The sequence below is a fragment of the Jaculus jaculus genome, chromosome 6 (assembly GCF_020740685.1).
Source record: "Jaculus jaculus isolate mJacJac1 chromosome 6, mJacJac1.mat.Y.cur, whole genome shotgun sequence".
NCBI lineage: Eukaryota > Metazoa > Chordata > Mammalia > Rodentia > Dipodidae > Jaculus > Jaculus jaculus.
This window is the reverse complement of record NC_059107.1, coordinates 150,314,292-150,324,666: the sequence shown is the minus strand read 5'-3', so window position 1 is coordinate 150,324,666 and position 10,375 is coordinate 150,314,292. Positions and strand designations below refer to the sequence as shown.

General features: G+C 41.7%; 1 protein-coding gene across 1 annotated transcript in view; it reads left to right on the top strand.

Moving 5' to 3' along the window:
* Positions 1-571: 571 nt before the first annotated feature.
* Bpifc (BPI fold containing family C) overlaps positions 572-10,375 on the top strand; it is a 53,315-nt gene continuing 43,511 nt past the window's right edge. Inside the window, exon 1 of the mRNA XM_004650575.2 lies at positions 572-646. The gene's annotated coding sequence lies outside the window, so the exon portion shown is untranslated. The remainder of the gene's footprint in view (positions 647-10,375) is intronic.

The window sequence follows — 10,375 nt, the reverse complement described above, 5'->3', positions numbered from 1 at the left end:
GAACTCAGCCTTGGGCATGTTAGGCAAGCAAACTACCACTTAACTACATCCCCCAGCCAATTCAATAAAAACTAACAATGCTTTATTTCAGTGGATTGGAAGTCTTGATTTAATCACTTTGGTAAGGTAGTCAAAACAGTCTCCCAAGTGTGGAGTGTGTGTGTGTCTGTGTGGGCATGTGTGTGTGTGTGTGTGTTGTGGGAAGGTAATTATTGCAGAGGTGGTATTGTCTGTTCATCTGGGTAGAGACGGTGGTGTTCATTCATGCCATTGGGTAATTGCAGTGAGGTAACTATGTATCACATTTTGAAAGAGTCATCTCAAAAAAAAAAAAAGTCTTGGCTGAGATGACTCAGACTTAATTATCTTGACATTTCGGCAGCTGAGCTGAAGGCACAAGGTGGAGAACGCATCTGTTTCAAAGGAAGAGGGAGTCGAAGGTGCCCCCTGGCTCTGGACAGTTCCTGGGCTTGAGGTAAGAATGCTGAACAGACTTCGGTTGTCTGCCAGCCCAGGAGCTCAGAGGCAGGGATCTTTTAAGCAGATGTCCTAAGTAGTCAGCTGTCATGCATTCTGAATTATTACCTGTCTGCCTGCATGTGTTCACGCCGTATTTGTCATTCATGGCCAGCCGGAGCCTTCCTAGGTAAGAGGCTTAGTGAGGGCCAAGTGGTTCTGGAAGAGGAAAGAGTTGATTTGTAGTACATATTTAATTTTGCGTTATGGGGCAAGTAGCAGAAAGATAAATCTAAGGGGCTATGGTGATGCTTGTGTTTGGCACCATCTTAAACCACTCCGGTGACCTAGATCCATCCGATCACTGCAAAACTACCTTCCCACATGCCTGAACTGAACTTGCTGGTGCTTAGCTCAGTGTTTGGGAAGGAAAGACTTTAGGAAGGAATTTTCGTGATTCTTTCTCAATGGAAATCTTTCTATAAAACAGATGTATCTCTGTTTTATAAAATGGAATATCTTGAAATAGCTCTATCCATATTCTATATTGTTGATGCAGGCATGCATGTAGTCATTTTTTTCTTAACCAAATACAAGTGGCATATCCTTATAGTGGAGACTTCTTCAAGCCTGTTGAACTTAATTTTTCAGTGCTTCAAAGGCCAAATTGGACTCGCTCATCATTCCCTTAATCAGTGTTTCCAGATCTTTCTTTCCAAGGCCTTGCCAATGACAGTCATGACAAGGCAAACTGTGAGTCGTGGGAATTATCTAAATTGTACTGCTGTTTTCTTATTCCTAGAGTTTGGGATGGCTCAGGCAAGGATCATTTAATCTAGGAGTGTTATTCATTCTCTCTGTGTGTGTGTGTGTGCTGACAGGAAAATGGAAGCACTGAGGCTTTGAATCTTGAAAAGAAGCAATTCCTCAGAAGCAACTAAACAGCCAGCTTGCTGTGAGGGCTTTTAAGTCACTTAGGATCCTTTCCTTTAACAGGCAGCTCACCCTGCCCTTACTTGTCAGCCAAATTACTTAACCTTTTCAGAGTCATCACCTGGCTTGACAGGGTTCTTCTCCTTCCCTACCCATAAATTACCATCCTAACCAAACAATTCAACCGAAAGTTATGGACAATCCATCCCTTTCTACCCCAGTAATTTCATTCGCTCATAAAAATGTCTGGAGGAAATATGTGTTTTCCTGTGTACCACTCTGGGTTCTTGGATCTCCATCAAATTATACCACTTCAGAAACTTCCTTGAGCCAAGAAGGGAAAACAGGTTTTACTGCTGGAAGGGAATTTAAAACTCCATGTGTGCCCAAGAAAAATACAAGGAAAGGTGGATGATGGCTCAGTCAGTCGAGGGCTTGACGTGAAAACATGAGGCCTGAGTTCGGATCCATAGCTCCCACCTAAAAGCCAAGCGTAGTGGTATGCACGTGCCTGTAAGCCCAGCGCTGCGAAGGTAAGGACAGGGGAAGCCGGGGCTTGCTGACTGGCTAGTTTAGCCAACTCAGTGAACTGGGGGATTCTCTATCTCAAGAAATAAGGTAGAGAGTTACTGAGAGAGACACTACTGTCTACCCGTGGCCTCCACAAGCATGCACACACACACACACACACACACACATGCACACATATACACACACGCTCATGCTTATACACCCACACACACACATGCACCCACACACATAAAAACATGCACATATACATATAAGTACAAGATAAAAGAAAATACAAAGAGTCTCACAGAGCTGCTGAACATTTCCAGATGCTTATAGGATTGTTCCAATGTGACCATGTCATCAAGGAACTCTTAGAAATTTCCAGATGAAAATGAAAAGCTAACATTTATCAAGCCATTCAGTGGGAAAAAAAAATCATAAGCACTAGAATTAGGAGCCAGAAGAACAAGATTTGATTCCCAGGTACGTGTGGGGATGAGTCATTTGGGCTTCATAAATCTCCATGTCCGTGTGTCTCAACTGGGGGTGAGATGATAGTATCTACCCTGTGAGGTGCGTAAATGACAAATACAAATTTGTCATTTTGTTTGTTACTATCAGACACTGAGACATTTCAGCGTTTCACACTGGTGTAGCCGTGTGCATCCAGTGTGATGGAGATTTTTGGTTAGTTTGTTTGTTTACATTTTTTTTTTTTTTTTTGGAGGCATAGTCTCTCTTTAGCACGGGCTGACCTGGAACTCCTTCTGTAACCCAGACAGGCCTCGAACTCATAGTGATCCTCCTTACCTCAGCCTCCCAAGTGCTGAGAGGAAAAGTTCACTGCCATGCCCAGCTCAGCAAGATGTTCATTATGCTTTTCCACTGGAGACATGGAAAAATATATGTGTGTGTATGTATATATGTATATATGTGTATATATATATAAATGTATATATATACACATATATATGTGTATATATATATATATACACATATATGTGTGTGTGTGTGTGTATATATATATATATATATATATATATATGTATGTATGTATATGGGCTTGTTCTTTCTTTTTGTTCAACCTTCCTAAAACCTCTTTTAGCCAGTCAGAATCTTATAATCAGTCAGTACACACTTACTGAGGTCCTGTTCCTTAATGTTCATACAATCCACTTAGTACAGATTCTTTCTTTAGCCTAATGTGCTCCCCACTATTGTGAAAACATTTTGCTCCTTGAAAAGATGCCTTTGGTGCCTGCCTCAGCATAAGACTCACCCCCCCCCCAGTTCTTTCCTTCCAGTGACAATAACATGGCCACACATCAGTACAGGCCCATCGTTTGTTAAAATAGAGAAATACTTCAAACGACTTTGTAAATGGCCACTAATCTGAGCCCCAAAATGCTCCCCTCAACCCATAGTCCCAAACACCTGGACCATATTTCTCTCCAGGACCTCTTGACCACAGCCCCCAGGACAACTGAAGGATCAGAAAGGCCCAGAACAGCAGGAGGCCACTGGATATGCCTTCATCCTGAGTATAGGTTGATGTTAGTAGCACCCTGCTTCCCAGGACGTGATGGGCTTCACACCGTATTATCCCTCTCCCATAGTTCCTCTTGCCTTCAGATAACCCGTTGCTTGGCCGGGGGCCTCCTCGCCTACCCGAGTGCCTCCCTGTTGGCACTCACGTACATACACATACATTTCTTTTCTTCATCTAAAGCTCAGCAAAACAAATGAGATTAGCTCAGGAAAGTCAGACATAACTTCAGAAAACATTGTGCTTACAATGGACTTTCAGAGCCAGTTTCCCCGTGCCAGTGTTTGGCACACTTTCCTGTTCCTGTTGTCTACATGATGTTGGCCAAGGGGTGATGTCCACCCTTTGCTCATGCCATCATTTGCCCTGCCATCATGGAGCTTCTCCCTTGAGTCTGTAAGCCATAATAAACCTCTTTTGTTTTCTCACAAAAAAAAAAAAAAATGGAATTTCAGGGGGTGCAAGGCCCTTCAACCTAGCTAGGAGAGAACAGCATAGGCAGTCTGCTGTGCTTCCTCCCTTGGTGTGGCCTGCATGCCAGCCATCCTTGGCCCTGCCCCCAGGACTGCTGCCCAGGCCCCTTCCATCGATTGCTGTGCAGAACTCAGACCAGCTGTGCTGGGCTGAGGCTTCACACTGATGTGCAAGGCCAGGTCAGTGTCGAGCACGGAAATCACTCAGTGTCCAGTGGTGAAGAGCCCCTATCCTATGCCCCCTGTCAGTATCCCAGATGCCCTGGCCACTCCTCCAAATTATCCCCTGTCCTCCCCATGACCCATCACTCAGCCGCCTAGGCCCTGCTGCAGCACTGCAGCTGAGGTCTGTTCTGATGGACGCCTGCAATCTACTAGTGAGTAAATGCTATGCTAATCGCCTCTGCAAAGAACTACAGTTCAAGCCAGGTGTGGTGGCACACGCCTTTAACCCCAACACTCGGGAGGCAGAGGTAGGAGGATCGCCGTGAGTTCGAGGCCACCCTGAGACTACATAGTGTATTCCAGGTCATCCTGAGCTAGAGTGAGACCCTACCTCGAAAAAAAAAAAAAAAAAACAGGACCACAGTTCACTGTAGAATAAGGGAAAAGCTCTTATTCCTCCCTTTGTTCATTAATTCATTCCACCAACACTTACCACTCACCCACTGTGTCCTATATCTGGATTCTCCAAACCAGAAGAGTAAGAGATCTGCCCCTCACATGTTTACATTCCAATAGGAGAGGGAGACAATGTGCAAGAACATAATATACACATACATTTCTTTTTTTTTTTTTTCATCTAAAGCTCAGCAAAACAAATGAGATTAGCTCAGGAAAGTCAGACATAACTTTGGAAAACATTGTGCTTAAAATGGACTTTCAGGGTGTGCAAGGCCCTTCAGCCTAGCTAGCTAAGAGAGAACAGCATAGGCAATGGCACTGGGTGGAGCATGTGGCATGTGTTTAAGGACCACGAGTTCAGTTTGGTTGGGCGGTAAATACACAGAGGAGCCTGGGAGAGACGTAAGCATGTTGACCAACTGACTCTTCTTGCATGTAAAGATGGACTTTGGGGGAGGAGAGGAAATTTCAGGATTTATTGCCTATAATTACAGAAGTTGCCAATAAAAAATTATTTTAAAAAAGATGGACTTTGCACAAACAAGTCATGACCCCCGCTTTCTTTTTTTCCTTTTTTTTTTTTTTATATTTGGTCTCGTGTTTTTTTTTTTAATTTTTATTAACATTTTCCATGATTATAAAATATATCCCATGGTAATTCCCTCCCTCCCCACCCCCACACTTTCCCATTTGAAATTCCATTCTCCATCATATTACCTCCCCATTACAATCATTGTAATTACATATATACAATATCAACCTATTAAGTATCCTCCTCCCTTCCTTCCTCCACCCTTTATGTCTCCTTTTCAACTTACTGGCCTCTGCTACTAAGTATTTTCATTCTCACGCAGAAGCCCAGTCATCTGCAGCTAGGATCCACATATGAGAGAGAACATGTGGCGCTTGGCTTTCTGGGCCTGGGTTACCTCACTTAGTATAATACTTTCCAGGTCCATCCATTTTTCTGCAAATTTCATAACTTCATTTTTCTTTACCGCTGAGTAGAACTCCATTGTATAAATGTACCACATCTTCATTATCCACTCATCTGTTGAGGGACATCTAGGCTGGTTCCATTTCCCAGCTATTATAAATTGAGCAGCAATAAACATGGTTGAGCATGTACTTCTAAGGAAATGAGATGAGTCCTTTGGATATATGCCTAGGAGTGCTATAGCTGGGTCATATGGTAGATCAATCTCTAGCTGCTTTAGGAACCTCCACACTGTTTTCCACAATGGCTGGACCAGATTGCATTCCCACCAGCAGTGCAGAAGGGTTCCTTTTTTTCCACATCCCCGCCAACATTTATGATCATTTGTTTTCATGATGGTGGCCAATCTGACAGGAGTGAGATGGAATCTCAATGTAGTTTTAATCTGCATTTCCCTGATGACTAGTGACATAGAACATTTTTTTAGATGCTTATATGCCATTCGTATTTCTTCCTTTGAGAACTCTCTATTTAGCTCCATAGCCCATTTTTTGATTGGCTTGTTTGATTCCTTATTATTTAACTTTTTGAGTTCTTTGTATATCCTAGATATTAATCCTCTATCAGATATATAGCTGGCGAAGATTTTTTCCCATTCTGTAGGTTGCCTCTTTGCTTTTTTCACTGTGTCCTTTGCGGTGCAAAATCTTTGTAATTTCATTAGGTCCCAGTGGTTAATCTGTGGTTTTATTGCCTGAGCAATTGGGGTTGTATTCAGAAAGTCTTTGCCAAGACCAATATGTTGAAGGGTTTCCCCTACTTTTTCCTCTAGCAGTTTCAAAGTTTCCGGTCTGATGTTAAGGTCTTTAATCCATTTGGACTTAATTCTTGTGCATGGCGAGAGAGAAGAATCTATTTTCATCCTTCTGCAGATATTTATCCAGTTTTCAAAACACCATTTGCTGAAGAGGCTGTCTCTTCTCCAATGAGTATTTTTGGCATTTTTATCGAATATCAGGTGGATATAGCTACTTGGACTTACATCTGGGTCCTCTATTCTGTTCCACTGATCTACATGTCTGTGTTTGTGCCAGTACCATGCTGTTTTTGTTACTATGGCTCTGTAGTATAGGGTAAAATCAGGTATGGTGATACCACCAGCCTCTTTTTTGTTGCTCAGTATTTTATATTTGAGGTTTTTTGTGATTCCAAATGAATTTTTGGATTGTTTTTTCTATTTCCATGAAGAAAGCCTTTGGAATTTTGATAGGGATTGCATTAAATGTATAGATTGCTTTAGGTAAGATTGCCATTTTCACGATATTGATTCTTCCAATCCAGGAACAAGGGATGTTTCTCCACTTTCTAGTGTCTTCTGCAATTTCTCGCTTCAGTGTTTTAAAGTTCTCATTGTATAGATTCTTTACTTCCTTGGTTAGGTTTATTCCAAGGTATTTTATTTTTTTTGATGCAATTGTGAATGGGAGTGATTCTCTGATTTCATCCTCTGTGTGTTTGTTGTTAGCATATATGAAGGCTACTGATTTCTGTGTATTTATTTTGTATCCTGCTACATTGCTGTAGGTTTTGATCAGCTCTAACAGCTTGCTAGTAGAGTCTCTAGGGTCCTTTATGTATAGAATCATGTCATCTGAAAATAATGATAACTTGATTTCTTCCTTTCCAATTTGTATCCCTTTTATGTGTGTCTCTTGCCTTATTGCTATGGCTAAGACTTCCAAAACTATATTAAATAAAAGTGGGGACAGTGGACACCCTTGTCTTGTTCCTGATTTTAGTGGAAAAGCTTCCAGTTTTTCCCCATTTAGTAATATGTTGGCTGTAGGCTTGTCATAAATAGCCTTTATTATATTGAGATATGTTCCTTCTATTCCCAGTCTCTGTAGGACTTTTATCATGAAGGGATGTTGGATTTTGTCAAATGCTTTCTCTGCATCTAATGAGATGATCATGTGATTTTTGTCCTTCAACCCGTTTATGTAATGTATTACATTTATAGATTTGCGTATGTTGAACCATCCCTGCATCTCTGGGATAAAGCCTACTTGGTCAGGGTGAATGATCTTTTTGATATACTCTTGTATTCTGTTTGCCAATATTTTGTTGAGAATTTTTGCATCTATGTTCATGAGGGAGATTGGTCTGTAATTTTCTTTTTTTGTTCTATCTTTGCCTGGTTTTGGTATCAGGGTGATGCTGACCTCATAGAAGGAGTTCGGTAGAATTCCTTCTTTTTCCATTTCCTGGAAAAGCTTAAGAAGCAATGGTGTTAGCTCTTCCTTAAAAGTCTGGTAAAATTCAGCAGTGAATCCATCCGGGCCTGGGCTTTTTTTAGTTGGGAGATTATTGATAACTGTTCGGATCTCCATGTTTGTTATAGGTCTATTTAAGTGATTAATCTCATTTTGATTTAATTTAGGTAGGTCATATAGATCAAGGAAATCATCCATTTCTTTCAGATTTTCATACTTTGTGGAGTATATCCTTTTATAGTATGTCCCTATGATTTTTTGAATTTCTCTGGAATCTGTTGTGATGTTACCTTGTTCATCTCTGATTTTATTAATTTGTGTCTCTTCTCTCTTTCTTTTGGTCAGATTTGCTAAGGGTTTATCAATCTTGTTTATCCTTTCAAAGAACCAACTCTTTGTTTCATTAATTCTTTGGATTGTTCTTTTTGTTTCTATTTCATTAATTTCTGCCCTAATCTTTATTATTTCTTCCCGTCGACTACTTTTTGGTTTGCCTTGTTCTTCTTTTTCCAAGGCTTTAAGGCGAAGCATTAGGTCGTTTACTTGCGACCTTTCTAATTTCTTAATATAGGCACTTAAGGCTATAAATTTACCTCTTAGAACTGCCTTCATTGTGTCCCAGAGATTTTGGTATGTTGTGTTCTCATTATCATTTGACTCTATAAATTTTTTGATTTCCTTTTTGATTTCTTCATTGACCCACTCATCATTTAGTAGTGTATTGTTTAGTTTCCATGATTTTGTGTATGCTCTATAGCCTTTCTTGCTACTGATTTGTAGTTTCCTTTTTTTTTTATTAGATATGGATATATTTAGTATGTAAACAACACATGTTGATACCATCTTTTCCCTCCTCCCAGGCCCTTTTCTGAAGAGGCCTTCCTTGTTGGGGATGCAGGTCAACCCCATGGGGATTGTGGGTCATGCATTATAGTCTCTGCGCAAAATGTCCCAATTTGTGGCTCTAACAATCTTTCCACTCTCTCTTCCACAAAATTCCCTGAGCCATGTTGGGTGCTTTTTTTTTTTTTTTTTTTTTGAGGTAGGGTCTCACTCTAGCTCAGGCTGACCTGGAATTCACTATGTAGTCTCAGGGTGGCCTCAAACTCATGGAGATCCTCCTACCTCTGCCTCCCAAGTGCTGGGATTAAAGGTGTACACCACCACTCCCTGATATGTTGAATGCCTTTTAAGTCTACTTCAGTGATGGGCTTTTAGAAGCCTCTGGATCTCTGGTTTGGTAGGTGTTGAGTGTCCTCAGTGTCTATCTTCCTTCACCCTGGTGCTGGTGTCAGGTTCACTGAGGAAGCAGCGCTCTTGCTCATTTCCCCAGTTTCTCTGTGGTTTCATATGGAGTGCACTGGGTTGTTTGTCTCCTCAGGTCCAGCTCCAATGACCCCCACCCCATTCTAGCCTTCATGGTCCTCCGATAAAATACCCATATGAGTACTCACTGACTTGAGCCCAAGTCTGCCTCGCACATTGGGTGGTTTATGTACTACCGACAAATGCCAGCTCCAGAGCTGGGTGAGGCAGCCCTTGCTGTCCCACCAGGCTCTTTTCTACTGGCCTCACTTTGTGCCAAAGCTGGCATCTCTCCACAAGACACCTTTTCTCATTTCACCCAAAAGTCCAAGAAAGGCTAGCAACAGACTGGCTTGGTCTTTCCTTCCTTAATCAAGTTTCCAAGCAAATTTCCTAGAAGAGCCCCTTGTCCTCATTATCCGGTCCCCACAACTTCGATGGCCTTACTTTTAATAAGCCCACAGCCCCTTTAATGAAACCTTTCACTTACACTGGTCAAGTGGACGCTCGGCTTCTTTCCTTCTACCCATCCTGCTTCTAAGGCCTGTCCCTACCTGCCCACCCAGCCGCACCCCCTTCTCTGGGCAAACATGTGTGGGTCACACCTCCTCTTCCTTGAGCATCTCCACAAGGTCACCTTCCTTGACTTATTTCTTCTTTGCCTGTTAACTTGGTGGCATCTTTGCATGTGTGAAGGTAACAGTGACAACCCACCCAGATTATAAACTCCCCAAACTAAACCCAAGGCCTGTGACAGTATTACTCATTTGGCTGTCATTAGAAGAAGTTTACATCACTGTGAGCAGCATCTGTGATTCATCCAACAGGAAAATGGGGTGGCATCAATCCATCCAGTGACATTGATTCAATAAGTATACATTGATTACTTAGATGCCAAGCATGGATGACAATGGATGCCATAACAGTGAATACAAGGTGATTCCATACCTTGGAGGGCATGTTTGTTTAGATGAGATATTTTTGTTTGTCAGGCATTGTGATTATGGAGTCACAGAAGCAAAACACACACCCCTTGATGAAGGGACACATAAGTCAAGGGACAATCACAGAACAAGACAATATGTGCTAAGGTCAAGGACTGTCCTCTGAATTAAACTGAAATCCATAAAGCACATGGGTTACCAAATTCACACCCTCATGAAGGAAAGAGTGGTTCATTCAGCCAATTACTCAATTGGCATTTTCCCACTGCCTACCATGTGCCAGTTGCTCTCCCGGGTGCTAACATGAGGAAGTCCTCTCTCATGAAGGGAAAAATATTAAGTAAGGGAATCAAACAATGAATTATTTACTG